At 35.2% G+C, this 25886-nt stretch overlaps 1 protein-coding gene across 5 annotated transcripts in view; it reads right to left on the bottom strand.

The window, feature by feature from the left end:
* The window catches only part of FOXP2 (forkhead box P2), a 550794-nt gene that overhangs the window by 481416 nt on the left and 43492 nt on the right, over positions 1–25886 (bottom strand). For all 5 annotated transcript variants that reach the window (XM_044246406.1, XM_044246409.1, XM_044246410.1 and 2 more), the window contains exon 2: positions 2189–2334. The gene's annotated coding sequence lies outside the window, so the exon portion shown is untranslated. The remainder of the gene's footprint in view (positions 1–2188; positions 2335–25886) is intronic.

Here is a 25886-nt window from a genome sequence, read left to right as displayed (position 1 = left end):
TTTTCTTTAATCAGAATTTTTGTAGTTTTCCTAATACACACACACACACACATAATTAGATTTATACTTGGGTTTCTGCTTTGTTGGTGCTAATATAATGGTACTGTATTCTTAATTTCAAATCCCAGTTGTTCATTGCTGGTACACAGGAAAGCAATTGACTTGTATATTAATCTTGTTTTCTGCAACCTTGTTAAAATCGTTTATTGGTTACAGGAGGTTTTCTTTGGTTGATTCTTTGAGATTTTTTACATAGACAATCATGTTATCTGCAAATTTACAATTGTATTTCTTCCTTCCCAATCTGTATTGCCTTTTATTTCCTTTTCTTATCTTACTACCTTCGCTAGGACTTCCAGTATAATATTAAGTATATTCCAGTATAATATTAAACAGGAATGGTAAGGACTCCTTGCCTTGTACCTGATCTTAGCAGAGACACACCTAGCTTTTCATTAATGGCTTTTCATAGCATAAATACCCATGCAACCACCAGCCTAGTGAAAAAACAGAATATAGCTGACACACCAGAAGCTCCAAGAAACCACCCTAGTTTCTAGTACCTACCTAGAATTTAACTATAATTTTGTTGTAATAACTTTTTGCATCCTACACACTATACTCTAGTTCTGGAACTTTATAAAGAAGAACTCATACATGCATACTTGGGTTTTTTTACTCAATATTATGTTCATGGAATTCAACCATGTTACTGTTGCTATACTTTTATCTATTTTCATTGCTGTAGAGTAGAGGATCACAGAAGTTTTCTGTAAACAATATTTTCCAATCCTTCATCAACCTCAAACTTGTAAATAAGAATTCACTACTCACTCATCAAATTTAAATAACTTTTTAAAAATTTTGCAATACTTTTCAATAACAAATACTAAAGTTATAAATGAGGAGCAATTGTGTCATGTCAGTGAAAGGAATAATAATGTTTGTAGTGTTTCTCCAAGGCATTGCTATCGAGTTCAATGATAAAATTTATCTAAGATCATAAACAAAAATTTCTTTTTTTATACATGGATTCAGCTAAATTAAAAAATCCTAACTTACAATTATAGACTATCAGGAATGGCCACAGTGTTTCAAGGCTCTATCAGATGTTCTAAACAAAAGATTAAATGTGAACCTAGATATTTTGAAGATTTCTTACTGCAGACTACTTGACAACTTTGTCAGATGTTATATCAATAAGAGTATCACATTCAAGACCTATACAAATTTATGTTTCAATTTTTAAGGTAATGGGGGGGACGTATAATCTGGTTGTACCCAACTCTAATAAATATTGATTTTCATGCTTCAGACTTTTAAAAATCAAATCTATACTCTTTCACTGATTCTTTCACTGAAGAGTGAAAAGGGTTATCAACTGGTAAGCAAAAGTCAGATTTCTGGCAGTTAAGCCATTATACAACATATCAAGTGTCCTTATCACAAGGATGATGCACTAAATCACCTTTCAGATAAAAGTTGTGATTGCCAAGAAATTTCTTCCAAATAATTTTCTCAAAACAAGTATTGCCTTTGATTATCAATCTTTCTACCGATTTCTAAACCACAACTGAATTCTATCTTTCTTTATCATCACAAAAACACATCTTTTAAGTTCTTCCTAACAAGATAGGGAATCAGTCTTTCCAGGACACTGAGCTGACAAAATTTATATATTTTTATAGTGGATTATGGATACAAATTCATTCCAATTCAGTTCTACTATGTGAAGTGAAAAAAAAGGACTTAATGTCTCTTTTACTGGAAGGTGGATTTAAATAGATATATTAAGATAGTCTTATTCTCAGATATAAAGAAATATAAATGAAAAAGAAAGAACTAAAGTTTAGAGCAAAAAGGGATTATGATGGCACAATTGCAGATATTAAATCAAAGGAAGTTACCTTCTTTTCATCAGAATACTCTCAAAATTCTTACCAGTTCTCTGCCAGAAGATAAAATTAAGAATAATCCATTTTGCATTATATATTACTATTGCAAAGCATTACCTTATGTTACTATTTAGAAAATGTTAACACAAATAGGAATTTAAAGTTACCAAGCAAAACACCTGTATATTTTGTACAGAAAAAAATCCAAATATTTTTATTACATATTTCTCTTCTAATACCTGAATAGCCAACAAAAACTGAGGGATGGAAAATAGAGAGTACAGATGACTTACATTTGGAGGGTTAGACTTTAATTCTCTCTCCCAGGATTGAGGAGTCTTAATTCTTTGTGCTTACAATGCTCCTTTCTCCAGGGTATTCTTCTACTTCCAGAATAGGTCAGGACAAAGCTTCAACAGACTTCTATTATTTGTTTGATCTAGGGGGAAATTATACTTTTAATCAATTATTACAAAATGCATCAAACTTTTTCTTACTGTGCTGGTGGGTGGGGGCTTCTCATTATTTTCTGTTGGATCTGATGTGAACATAGAAAATAGGAATTGCCATTGTTGAATATTATAATAAATAAATCAAGTACTTTAAATTAACACCACTAAAAGAAACCCACATCTATCTTCTTTTTCATTTTTATGGCTAAGCAGCATAGCAAGAGAAAATTAATATTCAAAATCCAAATGACTACAAAAGCCTACTCAAATGTATTTTTAAAAGACTTTAACATAATTTTGCAAATCCATGAGTTTGAATGGACTGGCAGAGACGATTAGGTATCAAATATTTTTACTCATTCATTTTAATGTCTTAGAGCTAAAGAATTACAGGATGATTAGAAAAGTGTAAAGGAAAATCCATTTTTAAAAAATTTTAATGGAATAATAAAAAAAGATTTCAAGAGCATGAGACAGACTGGAAACAGATAGCAGAGGATCTGTAGGCAGGGCAAGAGATCTGGAGTGAAAATTTTAAAGATGGGACAAAGGTTAGGAACTGCTATTTAAACAAAGCATGTTGATCAAATTAAAGTGTATAACATACATACATCCTAAATCCCATTTCATGTTAATTCTCTAGCAAATCTGTAAGATGTAAAAATATAACACATACAAACCTTAACAAGGACACAGAAATGTGACGTGTGGTTATCTGCCCTTTGGTGGTATGAACATTCATAATTTTAAGAGAATTAATTGTATTCTACAAACGTTATCAAATTATAGTTTTCTAATAATGGATATTTTCTGCCTCATTAAAATGAAATATTAAGATAAATGTCTTCAACTGTACCACACCCTAGACCACACTCTCTTGCCTTATCTTAAAGTCATTCATATTGCTCTCCATTTAATAATAAATTAGAATGTAGGGGGAGCTTTTGGAAAAGAGTTGTAAATAAAATATAGATTTTTTTTGGGGGGGGATGTATCCTTTAAAGCCAGTTTTTGCTTAGAAATATGAGTTTTACACTTGTGATTATAATTACAAAAAGATAAATGTGATGGGATTGTAGTAAAGTCCATCGATATCTATACCAGAATAGCCAACCACAAAACCAGCTATGCGTAGACAGAAGAGTATCTCTTCCAGACATCAATACAGTCACAAATTGATACCTGTGTGATCATTTTTGTTTTCAAACATTGTAAGGGATACTTGTAATCATTTACTTGGCATACCTCAAAATTATTTCAAGGTGAAACAAAAACACGAATTAAGCTACCAAAAATTAAGGCTTTGAGGAAGAAAACACTCAAAACAAGATTAGGATTATAGCAAACCCTGTTTTCTTTTCAAAAGATTCAATTAATCTTGGTCTAATTTAACAGTCTTACAACTCAAATTTATAAATGCACACTTTTTGTACGAGTATCTCCATATGGCTTTTCAAACACAGGTAGTTCCACTTTTGTTTCTAGAACACAAAAATGATTTTGCTGTATTTTGGATCAGTGAAGATCAATGTGCATTCCTTTAGGGAAGCCTTTTGAACTGACAAAGGATGAATGATTGACATCAGTAACAAATACTTTTTGTTGTTTTGGACTGACATGTCATTTATAGCAATACCTATGCTAATTAATGCCACACATATCTACCAGATGTGTCAGAGAAATATGCCAGACCCTTCACAGAATATAGCTTGAGTGTGGCTGAAATTACATTATAGATATGGAAATGTATCCCTTTGTGATACAGAACTGATCTCTCTCTTTCTCTCTCTCTCTCTCTCTCTCACACACACACATACACATGTGCACATACACAGAACATACTTTCCATGACAGCAAAAACCCCACTTAAACACACAGTTAACTATACCTTGTCTTTTTCATTGGTGAATTTTTTTTTTCCAACAAAAAAGCAAACTCTACCTTACAAAGTTCAAAAACACTCTAAACTTAACCTTAAAAATGACAGGACATAATGTATAAAATAACAAGTTGTGGCCTTTACAAACTATATTATCAACATGATATTTACCACATTATACTGCAATTCTGTTCTCAGAGTTTCTCAGTCACACTGGTAGATCATTAACAATGAGAACCATGTATTAATCATCTTCATTTCTCCATTCCCTAGGACATAATCTGGCATACAGTAAGTACCAATTTTTGTGTTTTTTTAAAATAAAGAGTTAAGTTCTATAAGGTCATCAAAATTATATACAGCATTTCTGTCAGTAAATTCAGTATATACAAAGACAGAATTATGAATGTTGGCAACAAAAACCTCAGTCATTAAATCATATAAACTGGTAACAAACTCATCTCAGTGTCTGGCATATAGCTAGCGCTCAATAAACATGAACTATAATCAAGGTGAGCATTCCTCCTTGATTACCTGGGATAGATAAGGTTTATATGTACTAAAATTACTCATAGTTACCCTTTCCTTCTTACAAGTATCCCAGTTTAGATGATGACTTTATATATTCACTAAAATAGAACACTAAATGATACTAAAAGTATCATTAATTTATTATTCATTCATCATTTGATTATTTTTATCAACACATTTTTGTTTTTCTTTTTTTTCATGATGTTATTATGTGACAAAAATATTTTGTTGGGATTAGAATAAACAAAATTCCATTCTTTTCACATTAACAAATTCACACAGATGGTCAAAGGTTTACTAAATCTGGAAGTTAAACATCTTATAATCAGCATAGGAACCACCACCTAGCGGACAAATCCAAATGTGAATTTCTTAATTCTTGGGTTTGCCAAACTTCTCACATTCACTCGGCTTATTTTTCACATCTTCCTTCTTAAAACTCTCCCTTTGGCTTACATGACACCCCTCGTTCTGGATGGATTCCTCTCCTACTTCTCAGAGCTTTTTTCAGTGTCTGCTAGTCCTATTCTTACAGTTACCTCCTCAGTGTCACTTTTTCCAAGACTTCATTCTACTCCTATTCTGTCCTTAACAGGCACTCGACTTCCAGCATTAACCTCTACTTGTTGGTAGTGAGTCCCAAACACATACATCCAGTCCACACCTTTCTCCTGACCCTCAGATTTAAAGTTCCTACTGAATATTCAATCTCTTTCCTCCAGTCTTAACTCCCTCTAACCCACACTCCACAACACAACCTAAGTGTTTTTCACTTTTTTGTTTGGTTTCTGAAATGTGAACCTGGTAATCTTCTTTCTTGCCCAGGAAACAACCAACAGTTAAGGAGGGAATGACGAATGAAGTCCCGTGGAGGATTTACAGGCAACAGAAGGCAAGGGGGGTATATCCAAGCCTACTACAATGACAGGGAATCTATTCCTGCTATCTCATTTGTAATCTAAGCATGTCTCATTTTTTAAAAGTTATTACATGCAGTGGTTAGGTTTCAAGGCAAATATTACTAGGAATAATAATATGGTAGACAAATACATCATGAGGATCAAAAAATATCATTCACAAAAGAGCAATCAAGTTCTCTTAAATATTCAATGATTCTATAAAGTCTCTTCCACTTCTATAATGATAGTCCTTTTTCCAACTCTCCAATGATAATTTCAAATTCATCACCCTTGCATCCATCAAATATCTTCAAACACCTCTCACACCATTAATCTTTGCAGAATACACCCAACCTGACAAAGTTTTCCAAATACGTTTTCACAGAATACCCAAAAATAAAACTATAAAGCAGCCAGGTGCAAGATAAAACAAAGTTGCAGGGTTCTGGGGTAAAGTCTCTAAAGAGGTGGTGTTTAACCCCCCTTAGGTGACTGTATTCGCTACTTCATTTGTTGTTTAAGAATGCAGGCTTAGTCCTCCCAAATGTGAATTTTCAAGAGAGGCTGGAAACGCATGTGTGTATGGGAGAGAAACAGAGACAGAGACATAGAAGATTCAATTGTTAATATCTGATAAGATTCATATTTTTTTAAATGGTAAATATTAAAAAATAATATTTGCAAGTTCTGTAAGGGTGATGGACCACCCCTTTTTGACCTCATGGTCAAACTGAACGGCTAGACTATGACCTAAAAGCCATATATGACATGGTTTCTTTTTTTTTTTAAGGTTTTATTTATTTATTTGACAGACAGAGATCCCAAGTAGGCAGAGGGGCAGGCAGAGAGAGAGAGGGGGAAGCAGGCTCCCGCCAAGCAGAGAGCCTGATGCAGGGTTCTATCCCAGGTCCCTCTGGGATCATGACCTGAGCCGAAGGCAGAGGCTCAACCCACTGAGCCACCCAGGCACCCCTATAACATGGTTTCTTAAAAGAGTAGTCTGTGTTCTGACCAACCAGTAAAAAAAATCTTCTTGTATATTATCCATTTACATGGTAAGAAATGCTTGCTATTTAATTTCATTATCTAAAACAGCCTGTGAGTGCAATTTTCCATTCTCTCTTTGACTCAGCTCTTTATCCTCCGCTGCCTCTTAAACATCTTCACTTGAATATTCTGGTTCTGACCCTTCTCCAAATTAATAATGGCTTATAGATCTTCAGAATTATGTGTCAAACCTTCTCTTTACTCAAGAGTACTCAAGTTTTCTTAAATATATACCAAAAGATGTCTCTATAAAGCATTCTAAAAACAATGTCCCTTCCACCTCTATAATGATAGTCCTCTTTCTGTTTCTCCAATGATAATTTCAAATTCATAGCCCTCACATCCACAAATATCTTCAAATACCTCTCCAACCAATAATACTTGGAGAATATATCATATCTGACAAGGTTTTCCAAATATATGTTTTTATAATCTTTTAGACTGACATAGGGGGAGGATTAGAACACATTAATACCTAAATTCAATATCTTTGACTTCAAATCATGCAAGTATTTCCCTGGCACCTTTTCTTACTAGTGTATCAATTAGTGTCATTTAACAGGAGGGGTTCTTCAATATCTACCAAATAAACCAAAACTTCTTAGCCTGAAACCTAAGGCCTTTCATCCATCTAATCTGCCTCTCCCGTATATTGTTCCTCTTACTCTCCCTTACATTCCAGTACAGAATCAAACATTTCACACTTGCCTTTACCAGCCTTTAAAGTCTCAATCTGCTCTAGATTGCCTCTCTCAAATTCTATTTGTTCAAACTGTACTATACCTTTCAAGCCTCAATTCAATTACCATCACCTCCATGAAGTACTCCCTTATTCTCTTAGCCAGAGTAATCAACCCACATAGCACTTTCTCACCAGCTTCTGTTGAAAACTGTTCACTTAATCTACCAGCTATCCATACATCCAATTTCTCACATGAAATTAAAAACCACTGAAAACAGAGAATATGTCTTACTCATGTGTCTTTCTTAGAAATTATTTTTAATAATTTTTATTACCATTACTTTCAAGCTCTAAAAAAGCCTGTCAAAAATATGTGTCATGGAGAACTACCAAGTCATTATTTGACTTATTCTGTAGAAAACACATTTAGACAAACCACATTAAGGTAGTCAAATAAAATATTTGGTTTTAAATACCTGCTCTGAAGTTTTAAATCAACATTAAAATTTAGAACTCAAAACAAAATTACAGGTTTTTAGTGAAAATCCTGTCATACGCCAATGTATTTTAAATGATAAATCTCTCTATAAAGACTGCTGAAGTAATCCTTTGCATTTCATGAAAAGTAAAATCAAAACCAGTATACCCAACAAATCTGGGAACACCCAAGGTATTGTTTAGAGTTAGAAAAAGTACAAAATTAGATTTCAGATTCTACTTTGATTAGCAGTAAATTTCAGAAAATGGAATATTCACTCCTAAGTTATTTTAGGGAAGAGAACCTACTTACATTAACTTTTGTTCAACATGATGCCTCATGCCTCATAAAATGAGCTATCAATGAATGACCAGGATCTTCTAACTGCCAAGACTTCTTTTGTCACTGGCTCACCCCATCCCTCTGTAGTTTACAGCAGAGATTCACAGAAGAAAGTAATTTATCTAAGATCTCAGAGAGTGTAAGTGGCACAGATGGGACATGAGCTCAGTTTAACTGTTCTAATCCAGTAGTCTTTCCTTTCAGAACCAACGCAAGCCAAACTTACTCAAAATTAAGTTAATACATAAATATACACATAAAATATTTATTTTCTCTAACTGTATTTCAAATAACCAATTTCCATTAAATAAACACATATAATTGCATATATATAAATAACACCTATAAATTAGAAAACACCAAGATTCTTTGTACTTGTGGTCTACAGAGCATGCTCATTACAACACACTGAATTTCACATTAAACATACTTTACTTATATATTATACGCGTTCATAACTGCAACTCAAATAAGGATGTCACACTTCTAAAATTAATAATCTTCCATTCTCAAAAGGGCACAATCAATATAAGTACCAATAAATATACATTTAAAGGAGATCTACTCATTTTATGTATAATTTCTGAGTAGTTGTATATTAGCTTATTTAGGATATGGAGAAAAAAAAATCTCAGCCCAAACAAGCAGTAGAAGGGGTAAAAAAAAGACTACCTTATCTATATTGCCCTGACAATTGAGTTTGAACAACAGTATTTTCTAAATGTACCCTATTCAGCGCTGGATATGTAATTACCTTCAGTTCATAGTCTAGACATTAATGCTTTCATAGTATTTAAGACTCCTTGTAACATGCTTGCAGCTTTAAGTAAGCAAGGCTAAATCTTGACCAGATAAATTAGCAAAGAATGCAATAAAAGCTGCAATAAAAGAACTTTATCCTACAAACCTTCAAGTTGCTGCTAAATGAGATTTCTTTGAAATGCAGATCAGTTGAACTAGATTAGTGAATTTTAGCTCCTGTCAACATCATAACAAAATACAAATACAATTGTTCACTGGCCTTATCTCCATGCTTCCATCTGCTGCCTTGTTATTTACTTTCCTTGATTTACTATGCAGATCTAAATAAGGCACATCAAGGAGGGCTTACAACACAATGGCTTCTTAAGCTTTACATCAAGGTATTTGAAACTGAAGCCAGGAAAGGGCTGCCATCAAAGACATATCTCTAATGAACTTCCATATCAGAGAAGGTTTGGTATTTAATACTGCTGTGAAAAGAAAGAGCTACAAATCAGAATGGCCTATGAAAGAAAATGCCTACAAATCTTGATGAGATTAGCACCTCTGAGAATTAATATCCCAATAAAAATGATGTCTGGTACCTTGAAGAGTTAACTTCCAACCTTTGCAAATATAATGCACTGTGTCAAGAGCAGGGAAATCATCTGACAAGGTTAAAAGGTCAAGGAAGAATTTTTAATTTTCTCCCAAAGCTAGAAAATAGTATTTTTACTCCTGCTTATTGTAAATCCATGTCAGAATAAACACACTTCAACATAATTAACAAAATTAACAAATTTTTATCATTTTCTAGGTCATATGCATTTTGCATTGTTTTTCACAATGAAAATTAGGAACAACTTCACAGTAAAATAATGTAATCTAAAATGACAGAATGCAACATTTGTTCATTGATTCCAGCATTTCCCTTTCCTCCCCCACAGCACACTGTGGCAACACAGAGTAAAATCTTCAATTTGCAAATCCTGAGGTACTATTTTTCTTATATGCCCCTACTCTTTTTAAGAAAAATAGTAAATAAAGAAATAATTTCCTTCTACCCACTCTTCTCTCCAATTGTCTAATGTATCAAAGTTGAACAAGGAAATAATTCGCAAACATTAATGAAAGTTCCCAGCAAACTCTGCTTGCGTTACTGTTTGACAATTTTTTCCCATAAGCAGTAAGGTCTATAAACAAATAAAACTTTTTTTTTTTTTCTAAAGAAAGCATTTCAATCATTTATGTCATTCTATAGCAAAGGAAGATCCCACAAGCATGTTCTGTTCCGTGGATCAATCAGCTCCAAACCAAAGTAGACATGTTGTCGACTCCAGTGCCTGGAAATCCTGCTGCAGGCTCACCAGATGATGAAAACTGAGGTATGCAGTGTACGGGGCCCCACATGGTATTCAGTAGCTTCTGGGCATGTCAAACTTCACAACTACCCTACAGTCAATGACAGCAAACACCTTCCCTGTTCTTGCCTCCAAACATAAACTTGCCTCTCTACTCTCCCTCCGAATTACAGGCAGTCTGCCAGAAACAAAGCCCCGAACGAGTAGCAACCTCCCATAACTACACAACAGAAATCACAGTTGTCTTTTTGCTGGATTTCATTTCATGTAGGCCATGTTCCAGACTTATTTACAACCACAAGAGACTGTTACCTCTTCTTGTTTAATGACATGACAAAACAACAGATTTGCATATGCAAAAGCAGGTGCTGTAACAGGTTTGACTACTCTTGACCTAAAGCATGTAAGAGAGGTTTATCTGAAAACAGCTGTCTCAAAGGTATTGGTGCTCTGATGGGCAGTCAAAACTCCACCATCTGTAGAAGTGTGCATATAAAATGGCAATAGGAACTAAAAACTGATCAATAGACCTTTCCTCATCTTTACTCACATCTTAAAATCCCAAGATGAGTATATAATGGGCTATTTTACTTATTAGTCCTAGATAAGATAAACTAAAATAGGAATGTTGACATGTAAAAATAATGTGTTCAATTGATCATTTCAGTCAATTCTTTTCTCCATGCTTACACGCTATAACATACCAGGCACTAAATTTTATAGCAATATAATATAATATAATATAATATAATATAATATAATTAATATATAATTTTTAATATAATATAGAATTTATAGCATTAAGTAGCATTATTTTTATTATAGCCTAGTTTTCATAGGATTAATAATTCTAATTGCTGGGATAATAACAAAAATAACTACACTACTAAATTTCTGCTACCCTAATTGTTTTCCTTAACCTCTTTGTATATTCAAGTTGGTTTTTGGATTGTAAAAATAATGAAATTGTATGCATAAATTTCTTAATCTCTCTTACTTTCAGCTTCAAGTTAGACAGGTACATTTTTCTACTGAGATTATAATTTTCTCCAAAATAAGAGGCTACTTTTCCCCTTGCACACTAAAGTAAAGAAACAGACCCCTCACCGAACAGAGTGACTTGTTTTAGAGTTACATTTGCAGAAGGTAGAACCATATGCCCCAAGCTCCAAGTTAGATGCTCTTTGTACGGTCTAATTTGCTTGTCAAAAGATGTTACAATCACAAAGCTACAATGTCTAGATTAAGTTAATATTGCATGGAAAAAAATGCAAACTATTTTCCTTACTTCCTTCAGAAGTAAATTAATTTCAAATAAATGCAAAAGGTTTGTAAAGTCTAAAGAATCTCTGAATTATAAATAAAAGGTCCTGGTGCCACATGACTGAAAAAGAAAACACACACACACATTCACACACATGTACTTAAGTTTAATTATTAAGACCACAAACCCTGTCTCCTTTATGAAAGAACAAAAACAGCATAAAGCACAGAATTTTCAAGCTGACATAAAAATAATGAACTACTTCTTAAACAGAAGTTTCACAAAAATCAAATTTAAATCAGACCACAACTTATTATAAAAATTAAGTTTTCTCATTTGAGTAAAATACACCCACTTATTTAATATGTTTTTGCAACCTCAACTCTACATCTTCGAAATTTTGTTTCAAAGTCAAGGAATTTTAACATTATGCCACAATAGTATTCCTTTGTTTGTTTGACTCTGTTTTTATTAGTCTGTTTGTTGTTTCATGATGAGGAGATGCTATCTGATCATGGGAAGGAAGAAAGAAAGTCTATACCTGCAGGCAATTGGCTTGAATTTTTCCTTTTTCTTTCTTTTTTTTTTTCTCTTTCTGTTTTGTCTTGTTGCTTAAACATTTAAGAATTAAAATACCATTTAGAGAAAAAAGCAATGGTATTCAGTGGTTGTTTCTAACAACTGAGATAAGACATCATTATGACCCCTTCAAAGCCCTTCCAAATTTTTAAAAACTAAAATTATTTACTCAATAGGTTGTAACTGCCTTTTCTGAGCCACAGTAATCCATCATGTGAATAAATATTTAGACAATATTTTAAATGTGTACCATGTACTTGACAGAATGCCACAGTTTCAGGCTGTCATGTAAATACAATCTGATCAAAAATGTTCTGCTTGTACAATAAAAGCCCAGCTAGAAACACAATAGTTCAGCCAACGAGAGAAAACTGATATCCAGGAAAATCCCAAAAGTGCACAGTAACCACCAGTGACATAAACCGTTGCAATTTTAAGAAGTTTTCAGGTTGTTTTTGTTTCAACAGACACCCTGTTAAGAACACACACCTATTTTAAGCACGTATTAACAAAGCTTCTTAAAAATTTACCATTTGTGAAAAGAAGATACAGCTATTTAATAAGCAGTACAATGCAGCAGAAAAAAAAACAATAGAGTAGCACCACATGTACCAACAGGCATTGTTTCAAGGTGCAGTGGTAAGTGAAAAAACCCTGATGTATCATAGTGTGTATGTTTATACTGCTATCTCTGAAAAAAAAAAAAATGACATATAAGGATACATATATGTTTGTGATGTGTTTGTGTGTGTGTGTGTGTGTGTGTGTGTGTGTGTGTGTATCAACTACTTCTAGATAAGTACCAAGAATCTGATTATTGTGATTGCTTCTTGAACGGGGGAAATGGATATTTCAGACAGTTCTTCTCCAACTTTTTTATGACTGCATATACATAGAAACCAACACAAAATGTATGGCACATTGGGGCAAATGGAGGCCCAGCTGCCCTACACCTTCCTTGCTTTGTTGGGGGCTAAAAACTTAACACCTCTATACATCCTTAAAGTAACTGAGGCATCGCAGGCTACAAGGTATTATGTATTACCTGTTATTAATAATTAAATTAAAAGTGAACAACTGACCACTTAAAGCTTATCAGTGGAGAAGAGGAACTTCATGTATCTGCTCAATCTTACCGCAGTGTAAGGTTTTTTTTTTTTTTTAATTAGTACCTGCCAGAAAATCTAATTATACTTTAAATGGTACTCCAGTAATCCCTGAATCTTTCTTATTTATAAATGCTGCCAATAATATTTATAGAGTTCATACCAAAAGCACTCAAGGCAGAGTTCTTTGCAGGATTGCACCATAATATGTTTACTACCTACTTAGTATTTCAAAAATTTCAAAGGAAATCATTTTTTATGTGAGATACAGATACTAAAGTTAAATTTTATCCATGATTCTGTTATGTTTTATTTTTAATTTATTTTCAACACATTGTTATATAGAGCTGCTAAGTCAAAGGTCTCACTTATTAGCTCAAGAAGCTCCAGCTGACATTTATTTTTATTTGATTGCAAAAGATGGAAACACTTTATTACTCTAATGGATGCAATTTGTTAGCTAGATAAAAAATAGTCAAAGCATGCTAAGAATTAATAATAGGAGAAATTCTTGGTGCTAGTGCTGCTAATGTTACTCTAACCCCAGCAAACTGTAGACGTGTGCTAGAAAGCACTTATCTGTGAAGAAAATAATATTTGAGTTTATTGCACCTTCCAGTCCATTTTAGTTTGTTTTGATAGTGGAACTAATGTAATAGCTTTTTTATTAGTTGGCACGGAAAAGCTTATGCTGATAATCATATACATTCGGCATTGTTTATTTATGAAAATATGTGAGATGACAGTGGTTCAAGGAGAGAAAAAGTCAAGACCAATATTCAAAAGCACCAGGTAAAAGACTGGGACTCAGAAAAAAGACAAGGAGAAGAAGCTCTATGTGACTAGGAAAAGAAGATGGATTTAGCACTTTTCCCATCAGGAGAAATATCCAATATGCCAAGAAAAAAATGAAGATTCATGGGTTTGAAATATTTCGGGAGTTCTGAATATTGCTTCCCATTCTGCCTCTAAGGCCTAATTATTCAGACAAAAATATTTGCACGGACACCATGTCCAGACACTGCCTTCAGCACTAGGAATTCAATGATGCAGCCTCCCACCCCCACCCCAAGCTATCAGAAAGCCAAGGGTAGTGGGTAGAACGGGTAAACAATTCGTGTCAAATATTAACTGCATGGAAAAAGGAATTAGAGACATTTTAGGCATAAAAATAAATAAAACCCAGTAATTCAAATAAGGAAAAGTGAAAATCTGAACCAAGACAGTGGTAGTGGAGATGAAGAAAACAGGTCATGTGTGATAGATATTTACTAATTAATATCCATTTTATTTAGTGATTGGCTAAGATAAAGGAACAAAGAGGGAAAACTGAAAATAGCTTTCAAGGGTTTGGGCTTGGTTTTATGTAGATGGCATGTCTTTCAAGAAGATAAAGAATACAGCAAGGGACACACTCTAGGAGAGTTTATACTCGTGGCCTCTGAGAAGGCCACCAACGATCCCTGCCTCTGGTTTCTATCCCATATAATCTCCTCCTCTGGAGTGTGGGCTGGACCCAGTGCCTTGCTTCTCATGAACAGACTACGGCAAATGATGGAATATCATTTCTATGATTAGGTATCAAAATAACTGACTTCTGTCTTTCATGGTCTCTCACAGGCTCACTCTGATGGAAGCCAGTTGTCATATTGTGAGTTACCCTCTGGTTAAGACCACATGGATTGGAAATGATAGGCCCACATCTTTTGTGTGAATAACACAAAAAACTGAGGAAATAGTCTTCTAACATACAAAAACTATAATCTGGTTCAGCAAAGGAGTCACTTACACAGATGATGAATTAGTTAAATTCCAATATATATGTTTGTTATTTCACTCACATCTTTCCCCTTGACAAAAACAAACTATCAACCAATATTCATATTGGAATTAAACACATATATTCATCAGTTGCAGCCATAAGTTGGCTGAAAGCATAAGAATTTAGCAAAAACCAATGGCACCATTCAAAAGCTCTGAAATAGAGCTTGAGTTTTCTTGAGCTAAGTATAAAGTATTTTACATTAGCAAAGCAAAATTCTTTATATACACACGTGTTTCTGCCTTTGTATGGGTTTATGTCTCTACTGAGTTGCTTGTGTAGAGTAGAGAGTTTAATATGCTCTAGAGCCAAAGAGTAAGATAAAGTGGGTGCCGAGGTGGCTCAGTGGGTTGAGCAACTGCCTTCAGCTCAGGTCATGATCCTAGAGTCCTGATTCGAATCCCACAAAGGGCTTCCTGCTCAGCAGGAGTTCAGCTTTTCCCTCTGACCTTCCCCCTCTCATGATCACTCTCATTCTCTCTCTCAAATATACAAAATCTTAAAAAAAAAAAAAAAGAAAGAAAGAAAGGAAAAGAAAAAGAAAAAAGAGTAAGATAAACCTTGTACCTCCTAGACTTAGTTGATTTATCTGGATTCAGAAACCAACTCAAATTATTTTTGATGGTAGATCTGTACTCAACACCACAGAACCTTACTGTTAGTTGCTTAATGAATACACGTTGAATTGACAAGAATGGATTCTGCTTTACCATCTTGATTGCTAGTAAGATTACGAATCTCCTCTTATATTTTCTTGGCTTAGAAGAGTGCTCTGCTCATAGATTCAATGAATGTTTACAGAATGAGGAGAGTGGACAAATGAATGAATCCCTCTATTAATCAGTACAGGCAATGGTAGATTGAGGAGGGTGTGACTGATGGACCTTGAAAGGAAATGAAAGGGGAAGGAATCACAGATATTGCTTTAGGGTCTGTCCTTCATCAAAGGAATTTTATTTTCATACCTTTTAAAATGAAATTTTGGCAGCATCTTTAGAATAGATTTGAACATTATTATAAAGGTCAGAAGCTTCGGAAACACTAATTGTTAATATGACACGATGATATAAATTTGTCATGGCATATAAGGAAAACGATAGTTATTGCCATTGCTATGTGTGACAGGCAGGAAAAACAATAGACATGTTACTTGGCAACAGGCTGAAACACCATCATTATCACCAGAGAGTCATGGAATCTCCGAATTGGAAAGGATCTTAAAGGTCATCCAGTCCAACATCAAGCTCGACAGATGGCCATCTAGCCTTTGCCTAACCATTTCTAATCATTGTTACTTGTCATGGTAGCCAGTTATACAGCTGAATAATCTCAGCAGTTAAAAGACTCCTTAAATCAAGAAAAAAATCTGGCTCTTTAAAACTTCTCATCGTCCATGACTGAAAACTTAGAATTTACATAAAATACATTTTTTTTTCCTTAGGTGGGATGGTATTGAGAAAATGGTACTGGACATAGTATCTGAGGATTTGGATTTGTGTCACAATCAGCCACTTGTTAGTTTATTCTTGGTAAGGTCATTTAACCTCTGGGCTTTCTACATACATAAGATAGGGTTGAGATGAGAATCAAAAAAGATAAAATATGTGACAGGGCTTTGCAAACTGTAAAATGCTATATGGTACTATTTTTCATTTTGACAACCTTTTGTATATTAAATATAAGATTTCTCTTCTCCAGGTGCAACTACAGTTATCTTTTGTAGTGTGATATGGCTTTGTGCAGAGGGCAGAAAACATACTTCACTATCCTGACTCAACACACTAATTTAAGTCATTCCATTTTTAGGAGTAAGGGTAAACTATGAAAGGAAATTAACTCTCCAGAGAATCTAATCATAGTGTTCTATAATATTACTCTGATAAACCATGTCTTTTAGAGTAATATTAGAAAGCATATTTTTAAATGATAGAAAGATTCTCCATCATTTTGGGAATATTGTGGTTTGATTTCTCCAACTTGGAAGTGGCTTTTTAAAAATAGTGGCTTTTCATTAACAGCCCCACTTGCCCAATACTGCAGCCCATGACTCAACATGGAGAGAAAGGAAAAGAAGGGTATACCATTTACTGAGACCCAACCCTACACAAGGAAACAGAGTGCCTTGAGTTAAGGCGGATATAACAGATGCCAACCAATTCCTTTAGAAGAGATTTTTTTAAGTTAACATAAATGGTATAATGCCATGTAAAATTTAAGCTCTCAGTTTTTCAAACTTGTCTACTTGAAATGAACTTTCTGGAAACGATTCTAAAGGTTTCTGGATACTTGAAATTTCATCCCCCCCAATTTGAAATTCATATTTTTTAAGTTCTATTTTTTAATTATTTTTTATTTTTTAAGTTCTAATGATTCTTTGGAGTTTGTTGTAACCGTAAAAAAAGTAATATCTCTGCACAAAAATACTGTTTCTGAAATATTTGTGCTTCCTAAAGTTAAAACTATCCACCAAAAGTAGAAAAAAGAATCTGAAATTTTTTTTAATGATTTTATGAAACGTGTAAATGTCCTCAGTCATTAGCTAGAAAAATTTCAGTTTGACATACTCCTGGGAATTAACGCCTTTCTTGAGAGGCTCTAGTAAGAACTCCTTATAAGGCCCTGTTTCTTTGTTGTTACAATGTTCTACTTTTCACAGCTGTCCAGTTAATGATAGCAAATCACTTAATGACACTGGCTGAAATGCTTCTTTCCCACTCATGCTGTTTCTTGGCAGTTTATAGGGAGTTCACTCAAACTTTTTGAGTTTTGGGGTCTTCTCTCAGTGCCTTATTACCTCTTGCCAGAGAAGGAAGAGTGAATCATCTATGTGGTAAATATACACCTCTCTTTTATGTCTCATTTAATTCAGAGATGAGGTGAAAAGAAGGGAGATTTACTCATGAGATACACCCCACCCAGCATAATGAAATTGTCCAATGGGAGTTCCAAAAAGCAAGATTCCTATCAGTTTAAGAAACTGTAATGTTATCTGTCTTCCACATAACCCAGGGGTCAGCACACTTTGTTTTCTAAAAGTCTTACACAACTTCGTGTGGAAACTCTTTATGCTTGGGGAAGACACACCGTTGCACGTCACAGAACAAAGTGCTAAAGCACACCATGTGTCACAAACACATTACGGGTGTGTAAAGATGTGGATCCCTTCTGCCCTCAGGGTGGCTCAAAGAGCCTGGGGCAGCCAGGTCCCTCAGGCCAATCACTGCCAGCCATGCTCTCCTGATGCCATCGCTTTCTATGTGTGCCAGAGCATGAATAAAGCCGGAAGGCATGACCCTGGAAGTAGTACCTGAATAAAAAAGTTTAAATGCAACAGCCTGGTTACCTACCAGTGGCATGGCACCTCGCTGGTTAGGATGTAATGGACTGCAGGTATAAAACAAACGAGAGACTACTTTCCTGTGGGTTAAATTATAGAATTTTAATATAATTCACAAACAAATAAACACCCTCACAATTTTTCTGGGTCTTAAAATAAGTCAGTCTCATGAGACCCTCACTACTTACTACGTGGAAATCCAAAAACGGGATGGTGGGCGAAGATTCAAGCCACGGGCAAAGAGTTCCCTGCGACAGGCAGAACATATTTTCTTATGGGCAGATACTTGTCTCTGCCTATTAGCATCACCACTACTTGGGTTACAATGATGAAAATGTAAAATAATTTTATCAAAAATAATAAAATGGAGCTTGCTGTCAGCGAGGCTCTAGAAAGCCAAGAATTGCTCGGAACTAACTTCACAAGATTTCTATGGGGAAGAAAAGCACAACAGAAGTCTGCAAGATTACTTGTTTGGAGCTTATCATACATAAACTTGTCATACAATCTTGATTTAGTGTTCTCAGGGCTCAGTTACTTTATCTGTTACTTGAGGATTATGAAGCCAACAAAATCCAAATGCTGTCATAAAAAAGGATGGATTTTGAAAAAGAGAGAGAAAAGCACTCTTAAATACCGTAATACAACAGCGATGTTAAATAATGGCTACTCGGTTATACCAAGGTATACTGGCAAAGAGTATCCACCCAGTCACCAAAAAACTAGTGAACTGGGGACTCCAGCAATATGTAGAATAATTTAGTATAGCGAACATATAAACGGATAAGAAGTATCAAGAGCATGAAATAATCACATACCATAATCTAAGGAAATAAAATTTCTAGTTTCATCTAATATAGATAGATAGATATAAATAAAAGAAGTCTTGTTATGTTTTATACCCTATATACCTTGGCAAAAGCCAGACCTGGTGACAGAGTGGAATTGTTCCCTGCAGCTTCCCCCTAAAATAAGCCTTCTCAGTAAAGCCTAATAGTTGAGAGGATCCAGAGCCTGGGTTTCCAGACTTAATCTTAGACAAATTATTTAACCTACTTTTACTTCTTCAGCTCTAACATGAGAATAAAAATACCAAAGAGTTGTTTTTAAAAAATTAAGGCATTTAAAGTACTTAAAAGCATGCCTGGCCTACAGTCAGCTCTAAATAGTGTTAAATATTTCTATTATTCACAAGTATCACAAGTCCTTACCCACTCCTCATTCCCCATCTTACCCAATTTAGCCACACTAGGCCTATAGATACAGAAACGCTAAGATTAACTTTTTAAAACATTAACTAAAATCCACATTTTGTTTCTGTTTCCTTAGTTTCTACCAAATGTCCCTTTCCTGTCCAGGATACCATCTGGGATACCATATTACATTTTGTCATTATGTCTCCTTAGGATTGCTCCCCTTGGCTGCGACAGTTTATCAGATTTTGTCTTTGATAACCTTGACAGGTTTGAGGAGTCCTGGTCAGGTATTTTGTACCACGTCCCTCAGTTGGGATCTGTCTGATAGTTTTCTTAAGATGAGACTGGGGTTATGAATTTTGGGCAGGGGGGAGGGAGAAGACCATATAGGTAAACTGCCACATTCATAACATCTTCTGAAATATATATGCTACAAGCATGACATAGCACGGCTGTGCTGACCTTGATGAGCTAGCCGAGGACAGGTTTGTCAGGTTTCTCTAATGTAAATTTACTCTTTTCCCCCCTTTCCAGAATGTACTCTTTGGAATTCACCATCCATCGCCCACAATTAAGGAATGAGGGGTTCTGCTCTACCTCCTTGAGCGTTGAGCATCTACATAAATTACTTGGAATTCTTCTACACAGGAAAGGTCTATTCTCCCACTTATTTAATTCAATCATTTATTTAAATTAGTATAATACAGACTCATGGTTATTTATCCTATACCTTTTATTTGAACATATCTTTATTCTTCTGGCATTACAGAGCTCCGGGGTCATCCTGTATATTTCTTGCCCCAATCTAAAAGTCACTCCCACTTCTCCAAGGATCCCTACTCTTTTATTAAAGAACAGTATTAGAAACCAAGACATGGGCGCTAAGTATGCTTGTCACTTTTAGGCCCTCTCAACTAACGAAGGAAATATGCTGTGTATACTAGCCAGTGTATATACACATAGCTATAAATATCTCTATATGTCGCCAGCTATATCTACATCAAGCTCAAGTTCTTATTAAGCTAAATTTAAAGCTGATGTCTCCAACTCTAATCCATTACCACAAGTCCTTCTAGCCACTTTAAAATTAACACCCTGTCCCATTAAAATATTTCATAAATATGACATTTTTTTCACTAAACCTTCTTGAGCTTCTCCACATTCAAGGGACGGCACAACAAATCTATGGGGACTGCCAGCATTTTGTAGGGTGAAAGAACACAGATTTTGCAGATAATCAAATTTTTCAAAATCGGAGACAGATTGAAAGCATCACAGATTTCTCTTTGATCTCAGATATAACACCACTGGAGTCACTGAACTTACTGCTTTATACATTTTAAATTTCAAAGCCATTCTCATTTATTTACCAATAAACTATATATTATTAGATCATCATTACATTTCTATTTTTCATCTAAGTAAGTAAACATTTATTTCTCCCTCTTGAGACCTTTAGAAAATGAAAGCGTGAAAGAAGCCAAGTGAGAAGTGAATATGTATTCTAAAACCTATACTGTTCACAATAACAAAGAAAAAAAATCCATACCACACCTTGCATAGCCAACAGCAATGAAAATAGCACCTTTGATTTGTTATTCTGGTTCCACTCAGATTTTGCCTTTTTTTTTTTTTTTTCTTTTTAATTTTGCCTTTACCCACAAAACAGGCTTTAGTCCTAACTTGGAAAAAAAAAAAAAAATAGCACTGAAGATCAGAAACACAAGATTAAAATGCTTTTATCATGAGTTAGGTTTCTAGTTGGTCATCAGATTAGCAGCAAGATTAAAAACCAAGTAATATCTGAATCTAGTGAAAATCAGTAAAATATACATTGCTAGAGGGATTAGAAATTTGTGCAACTTTTCTGAAAAGAAATTTGGCCATGTTCCCCATGCTTTACTCCATAATTCTACCTCTAGAAATATACACTGAAGAGGGGCACCTGGGTGGCTCAGTCGTTAAGCGTCTGCCTTTGGCTCAGGTCATGATCCCAGGGTGCTGGGACTGAGTCCCACATCAAGCCCCGCATCGAGCCCTGCATCGGGCTCCGTGCTCAGCGGGAAGCCTGCTTCTCCCTCTCCCAGTCCCCCTGCTTGTGTTCCCTCTCTCGCTATGTCTCTGTCAAATAAATAAATAAAATCTTTATTTAAAAAAAAAAAAAACGGGGAAAAAAAGGAAATATACATAAATATTCACAAAAAGGGCAGAAATACATCCACAAACCCTGTGAATCATAGCTTTATTTATAATGGTGAAGAGCTGAAAGAAACCAAAGATTACAGAAAGAATCAGGTAGTGGTGGTGTATGTTTATACATGGTATGTTATATTTGCTGTAACCACCACCTTATGGTCACTAAATACACTTAGAGTTTATACACTCACAGAAGTGTCTGTGATATGTTCAGTTTTTTTTTTAAAGGTGTAGTATAGGAGATAAGACATCTACAATCGTGGTGTGAGAAATTAGGGAAAACTTCTAAGAGGCATCTATTAAGCTGGTCAAAATTAGCAAGGACAATAAATTTCCAGTCTCTGGAGTGTCATCAGAAGAGGTGTTAACAACAGAGAAACTTAAGAAAATTCTACGAAAATTCAGTAAGAACAGTGGGAGTGTGTGGCTTTCCGGCCAGGCACTGCACCCATCCCACACAACTCTGTATTTCTAGGAGATGGCAGCCAAGGAAGAGTGTTCATCTCCCTCTCCTGTGTGGATTTAGACATCGGCGAATGTTGGTGATCTCATTTTCCACAGTTCTATGTTGCAGAAAGCCTACGCCAGTCATGTGGTAGCAGCTGGTTGGCAGGGCCTACTCACCCAACCCCAACTCCTGTAGGTAGGGAAGATTTGGGAGGGGCCGTAGTAGAGAGCAGTCTCCCCATCTCTACATCCCTACATAGCCCTGTACTGTAGGAGAGCAGCTTCTGGGGGCTTAGCAGCTACCTGGAGGCTCCTAATAGTAAGGGGGGAAAAAAATCCTCATTTCTAAGGAACTAGAGATCAATTTCTTGTCTTAGGAGTGAAAAGAAAAGGGGGAAGAAGGAGATGGCAAGAAAAGGGGCCGGACAGAGGCAAGAATAAAATAACAAAGAATTTTATGATTTCATACTAAAGAATATATTTTACTCCTTAAATGTTAGAAGCCACGGGAAAGTCTAGTGAGGGGAATAGTAGTATTACTAGATTTATGTATGGAATGATTATTCTGGTAATAGAGCAAAAATTGGTGGGAAAGGTGAGGATATAAAGAAGGTAAGAAATCTGATGGGAGACCACTGGATTGATGAACTAGAGAAATGGCAGCAGATATAAAAAAGAATAGACATAAAAGATATTCATCATGTGATCATGTAATTTATTCTCACAGCGGTTCCCTGGAAAGAGAGAAGGAGCCATTCTTAGTTACTCTGGAACCAGGCATAAAGTGGGAGTGTTCTAGTACAGTGTGAGGTCCTCAGCCTGCCAGGCCTTACGTAAGAGAAGTCCTTGGACTGTTTCCCTTCTGGAGCCCTCTTTTGGTCTTACCCAGTCTCATGGTTTCAAACCACCTCTAGATGCTAACTTACTCATGTTTACCTACAGTTCACATCTGCTGCAAACTCCAGGATCTCCTAGTCAACTGCCCAGTTAACATCCATTGTCAGATGTCCAACAGAAATCTCAAACATGGACAAAACGGATATTCTGATGTTTTTCCTCAAAACCTGCTCCCTTTATGGTCTTCTCCAAGTCAGAAAAAGGAAATATCACCCTGTCAATTTTCAGGTCAAAAACCCTGAGACAACTTGAACTCCTCTGTCTGTCTCAAACACCACATTCAGTCTGTCAGGCAATCTTATTGGCCAACCCTTCAAAGTATATCCAGACTTTGATCTCTCCCCTCACTGCCATGACTGTTATTACTCTTTAAGCCACTACCCTCTCTCATCTGGATTCTTGCAATAAATTTCTAACTGTTTTCCTCCTTGCTCCCTTCCCTGCCTTCAACCCTACATCTCTGTGAGCTAATTTCAACACAGCAGCCACAGTGGTCATGCTGAGGTAGATCGTCCTGTTACTCCTCTGTTCGATGGTCTAGAGCCATCTGCAAGGTCCTATGTTCTGTGCTCCTCAGTCCCCAATTCTACTTCTCACTATTTGCCTTTGACTGTTCTGTAACAGCTGCATTGGTCTGCTCACCATTTCTGAAACTTGCCAAGGATACTTCTGCCTCAAGATTGTTGTTTTGTGGATGCTCTCCCCTTCAGATAACAACACAGCTCTTGCCTTCACTTATTTCAGACCTTGGCACAAATGTCAACTTTTCAATAAAGTCTTCCTTGGCTCCTATTTAAAACCGCAAACCCCACTCTCAATGTCTGTCTGTCTGTCTCTCTCTCTCTCTCACATGCACACATACACACCTCTACACACACACTCTTTTCTTCTCCGTGGCATTTACCCTCATTTCAGCTTTTATTTTTTACTAATTCATTTTCTTGTTGGTTTCCCTTCATGAGACTACAGCCTAATAAGAGGAGGGATTTTTGTGTGTTTTGTTTTCTCCTATATACTCACTGCCTAGAGTACATGAGAAGAAAGAAGTGAGTGAATGACCGAAGGAAGAACGTTTCAAGGATGTTTCTAAGCTTCACTTATGCAACTAAGTGGATGATGATGCCAAGATAAAGACTGAAAAAAAATTAAGAAAACCAGGGTTATGTTTTTAAACTAAAATAAGATAAAACCATGTATTATTTTATAGGAATGTCAACTTTACTAATGTTAGTGCCTTTTAATAGGTAATTTTAAGAAAAGCAAGGATATTTTTGGTCATGGCGGGTTATGATTTAATATTAGCTTAACAAACCTGATGGAAATTAAAGTTTCTTTTTAATTCTTTTAAAATTTCTTTTTAATTATTTTTTAAAATTTCTTTTTCTGAGAAGCCTGTCATCTACAAAGTCATACTTGCCAAGAAAACTGTCGAGCTTTATTTGTGAAAAGAATGAGCTTACTCTTCCATGCATGAATCATATAAAATATTTAACATGCCTTTTGCATTTAGTCCTATCCTGCAGGTACTAGACAATGCTGTCAGGTGACCATGGACACAGTTACAGAAGAGGACAAGTACAATGTCCCTCAACAGATGATACCTTTCTTCTCCTACGCAACTCACGCAGCTCTGGAGAATTTTTACAATTCCAGTCCTCTAGGTACATGTATATAAATACTTTTTTTCCCTAGAATCTCAAAGTAGACAAGTTTGTAATGTGCCTCTATTTGAGAGTAAACAGGGAAAAGTCCTCAGTTCCATTATCAGCTTGGCAATTCTGCAAAATTAGGTTTTCTCTTTTTGGACATTCTTGGTAGCAGACTCTACTTACATAGAGTATTTTAAGGAAGTGAGTTAAGAAAAATCACTAACGCTCTCCCATTAACCTTTTTCAAAGAGGTCACTCAGATGTTGTTTGCAAAGTATGCGTGCGTGTAGGTGTCTGTGTGAGGGAGGATATGTGACTATGCACACACATGTAGCTTTTTTGTGGGGGGCATTAAGAAGTTGAAAGGAATTTCCATTTTTAGATGGTCAAACAAAATCAAGATTTTCCCAATTTTACTCAGCATAATACTCGGTCTTAATAAAATGTAATTTGTAGAGTACTGAAGCAAATGGACTCTTCTATACTGATGGGGATAATTAGAGTATAAGAGCCTCACAGACTAGAAATTCTAACGCAGCCTTTTATCAAAAGCAGTCACTCTACCTCAGCCTGACAGTTAACAACATATGATCTGGTAAACAAATACTTTCACACAGAACAAAAGTGCCATTAAAGGCCAAAACTGTCAACACAAATTCCATTCTTACAAGAGAAAAAATACGTAAACTGTTGATCACCTCTGGTTGTCTTAACTAGCATGGAGGTTGTCATGGAAACATTTCTGCGAAGTTCACAGTGATGAAATACAAACACTTCCAGTTTAATTGCTATTAGGTTTAGCATACCAGAGTTTATTTATACTCAGTGTGCATTATGATAAAATGTAGTATAAATAAAGCTTATAATGATCTAGCATAACAATGCCAACATTTCCTTTTAAAACATTAAATGAAAATGAAATTCAATGGCAGTTTAAATTTTTTCCCAGGGAAAAAAATAAACTCTCAATTTTCTCAAATACCTACTCTGATGTATTCTTTTTCTGCAGAATATGATTTGTTAAAATATTTTTATATTTTTACTTCTATAGCATGTGCCTCATAAAAATACCTACTTCACACACTA

Source organism: Neovison vison, chromosome 4, assembly GCF_020171115.1.
Source record: "Neovison vison isolate M4711 chromosome 4, ASM_NN_V1, whole genome shotgun sequence".
Lineage (NCBI taxonomy): Eukaryota > Metazoa > Chordata > Mammalia > Carnivora > Mustelidae > Neogale > Neogale vison.
This window is presented reverse-complemented; position numbering and strand designations above follow the sequence as displayed.